At 44.3% G+C, this 3,840-nt stretch overlaps 1 protein-coding gene across 1 annotated transcript in view; it reads left to right on the top strand.

The window, feature by feature from the left end:
- GSK3B (glycogen synthase kinase 3 beta) overlaps nt 1–3,477 on the top strand; it is a 158,425-nt gene extending 154,948 nt beyond the window's left edge. The window contains exon 13 of the mRNA XM_031056706.1: nt 1–3,477. This exon is cut by the window's left edge and continues 2,329 nt beyond it. The gene's annotated coding sequence lies outside the window, so the exon portion shown is untranslated.
- The last annotated feature ends 363 nt before the right edge of the window (nt 3,478–3,840 follow it).

The following is a 3,840-nucleotide window of genomic DNA, read 5'->3' as shown; positions in this document are numbered from 1 at the left end:
CGTGCGCTCGGCTAGTCAGTGTCCTGAAAGGTAAGTGAAGGGGCTTGGTTGACCCAGTGATCCAAATTCATGCAGGAGACTCAAAAAGTAGGACAGTGGCAGGGTATGGATCTGCTGTATAGACAAGACTGCTGAAGCATTGGCCACAGGCGCTGTTATTTGGAGGCAGTAAATTACAGTGTCTTTAAAAAAAAAAAAGTAATAAAAATATATCGAAGAAAAATGCTGCTTGTGCCAGGACATGTGGCTTTTCTTTTTCATTTTTTTGTTAAAGACTGGTGGAGGGGAGTCAGAGTGTTTCTCTCTGGTTTTGTGGCTGTGCCGGCGTCTGTGTGTGTCTCGTGTGTGTGTTAGGCTGGGGGGAGGGTCAGGGGTGCCCTTCTGGTTTTATTTCTGTTTTCAAGGATCATAGCAGGATCACACACTCTTTTATACAAGTTAGATCCAGGTCTTTGAACAACCTTTTTTTGTAAATAAGAAAAAAAAAAGAAAAAAAACACAGAAAAATAACAACAAAAAACAAAGCTCCTCACCAAATTCAAGCTTGTACATTATTATTTTGGTTGTTTTCGAATTTTGAGTTTTATTGTTTTGTATGTAAATATGTGGACCCAGGAACTGTTATTAATGAGCAAAAAGTTACCGTTCAGGGCAGTGATTCTGTTTAATAATCAGACAAAATGTAGACGAGCTTTTTAAAGCCATATAGTTTTAACTCTGTACAGTAGGTACCGGCCTGTATTATTGTAACAATAACTCTAGCGATGTATAGTGTATCTATATAGTTTGGAGTGCCTTCGCTTCCATGATTTTTTGAATTTTATTTCCCTTTTATTTTTTTCTCCTCCTTCTTTATTAACAATGTCTCCCACCCGAAACCCACATCTTTGCTCCCCCCTCCCCACCCCGCTTTCTAACTCTTTGAGTGCTGTAAGGTTTCGGTGATACCCTGATCGGTAGCGGAACGACAAGAAACAGTCTCCATTGTCATTCACTTTATTGGAGCAGTGGCTTTGTTCTGGGAGTCTCCAAGGTGCCCACCCTGCCCTCCTCCTCCCACTAGCAGCAGCTGGTTTCGTTCAGACCCTCGCCCTAGCCACCCATTTAGATTTTGCTTGTCTCTCCCCTCAACCCTGCACCCAGGAGCATCTGGGCAGCAGCAGCAGCTTCCAGGAGGCTCGGCCTTCCCACCCTCCCTGTGGCTGTGCCGGGGGCAGCGGCGAGCGGAAAGGGCCCCCAGGGAGGGAAATCCCCACATCCTGCAGGGTTGCTGCGCTCGGAGCCATTTGGCATTTGGGCATCGCTGTAGGAGACTGCTGCGGTGGTTTTTTCTGCCGGGAGGACTTTCTGTTCCCTTTCTTCTCCCTATTTTTCCCCCACATCCTTCCCCCAAGTCACTTTTGTTTTCTTGAGATAAGTTTAACATGACTCTTGATTTCTTGTGCCCAGCACGAAGGCCTTGTTTCTAAAACTAGTTTGCTTGTGTTTTACTACCTTGTTAGTATTCCACATAAGATTGTCTTGAATGGGAAAACACGTAACTCTTTACCAAACCAAAGGTTGCTGTTTTATTTCGAAGCATCTCGTGTTCATTCCAGTGAAGCAGAGGCTGCACTTTCTTTCTGGTGACACGAAGGTCAGTGATGCCAAGCTGTTGGCGACAGTCTGCTCAGAGCTGTCCCTCTCTTCTTTTACACTCTTTTGGGCTTCTTTTTTAACCCAGTGTGGTCTTGATGTGTCCTTTACATCAGTCCTGCCGTAGTGGGTCCCTGAGCTGGGCTGGATCACCGTCTGTCTCCCCTGATGGACACTCCGTCAAGACACTGGTGTTCTTTACTATTAAACTTATCTACCTTGCTAGGGAAAAAGGAAAAAAAGTTACCTGCAAAAGAAAATTGACTGGTAGAAGACCCCTGAACACTCTGTCCCCTTATTTCGAAGCCAAGCTTTACCTAAAAATAATGGCAGGTGCCTGCGACTTGCAACCTAAAATTTCTCCCCAGTTTTCAGTACTTGGAAAAGCAGAAGTCAAGCAGCCTGTCAGACTCGTATTCCTGTACTAGGAACCTCAGCCACCGCGGAGCAAAAGGAAAAGCCGATGAGGAAAAGCACAGTAGGGTATTCGGTCCGGGCTCTGCCTTCCGGAGACTGCCAGCGGGTACCCCTGGGGTGGCAGCTGATTTCCACGGGGCTCTCGGCCGGTTCTGGTCGTAGTTGGCTTCGTTTTGCAACACTGCAATAATGGCAAAACGACAGGAAAGGAAAACAGTACCTAAGGGGTTAGCTTGAGAAAAGTAGCTTCCTTGTGTTGGTCTTTCTCAATTAATTTTTAATATATATATATAAAATATATTTATATATATATAATTTGCTTGCCTGTAAAATTTGCGTTCATTAATGTGTTGCTGATGGATCACTTGGGCCTGTACACACCAATTAGCGTGACCACTTCCATCTTAAAAACAGAAATCTAAATATATATATATTAAGGACTGTGGGTTGTATACAAACTATTGCATACACTTGTGCAAATCTGTCTTGATTTAAAGGAAAAGCAAAACCTGTATAACATTATTACTACTTGAATGCCTCTGTGACTGATTTTTTTTTCATTTTAAATATAAACTTTTTTTGTGGAAAGTATGCTTAATGTTTTATTATTTCCCCTGCCCCATTCCCCTTGTAAATACGTTTTGTTCTGTGTGACTCGGTTCGGAAATAGTTAACTGGTACTGTAATTTGCATTAAATAAAAAGTAGGTTAGCCTGGAAATGAAATTTAAAAAATACCAAGTGTGTGGTCTTTATTTCAAAAAATTGCCCTGTTCTTCCCTCCTCCTCTCTCCCTTCTCTGACCCTTGTTCCTCACCCTCATGCCTCTTTCCACTCTGCGAGAATAGGTGGACATGAATCTTTGTAATAATAAAGAAAAACCTCAAGAAATGAGCATGTTTTCTTAAATGAGCTGTGTTATTCCATGCTATTTTTAAAGAGATGCCAGCTTGTCTATGATACCGTTTGATTTGATGGAGAGAGGAACCCTGGGACATAAATATTTCAAATTGAAACCAACCAATCTTCCTTTACCGTCCACCTATAGATACAAACTTAAGAACCTGTGTAAACTGCTGGCTTTGAATCCTGCACTCATGGTTGTTTGGGTTGTTTTTTTTTTAAATCATTGGATCCCATTAGTAATGTTATTTGGTGGTGATCTGTAAAGTTTGTCAAGACCACGTCCAGTGGACCGTTCCTCCAGCAAATCAGCACATAGCTATCTCTGAGTTGGGTTTCCGGTACTGGATAATGTATGTATTAAACATGACATGTCTATTAGCGCAAAAAGAAAAAAGAAAAAAAAAATAAAAATCCTTTTTTGGGCTGGCTGACCTGGCCGAATCCATTCTGTCGCTATCCTAAAGGCTAGATGCGAGGTCATGTGACTGCTGCTTCAATAAAAACAAATTTATATTGCAAAGAGACTCCTCTTACTTTGTTTGTGTGCCACGAGCTGCGGGTGTTCCCATGAAACCTCTGCTGGGCTCCGGGCCGGAGCCTCTACTCCAGACACCCTCCAGGACAAGTGGGAGCAGGGTGGGAAGGGGCTCCTGCTGGTCCACACTGTGAGTGCTGAGTCAGGATCCCCTTGGTCCTCTCCTAAATGCCAAATGTGTGTCTGGGAGCTGTTCTGGTCCCCCTGGGTGCTGGAGCTGTGCCCCTCGGAGCGGGTGCCGGCACTCCCTGGCTCCCTGAGTGGGATCTGGGTTTGGCTTGGGCAGGCTCTGGGGCACTGGGGTGACAGGGCCAGGCAGCCACCCGCAGCCTGGCTGCCCCAGAAACA

The sequence above is a fragment of the Geospiza fortis genome, unplaced genomic scaffold (assembly GCF_000277835.1).
Source record: "Geospiza fortis unplaced genomic scaffold, GeoFor_1.0 scaffold1, whole genome shotgun sequence".
In the NCBI taxonomy this organism is placed as follows: domain Eukaryota; kingdom Metazoa; phylum Chordata; class Aves; order Passeriformes; family Thraupidae; genus Geospiza; species Geospiza fortis.
The sequence above is the reverse complement of the archived record's forward strand: the minus strand, read 5'-3'. Positions and strand labels throughout refer to the sequence as shown.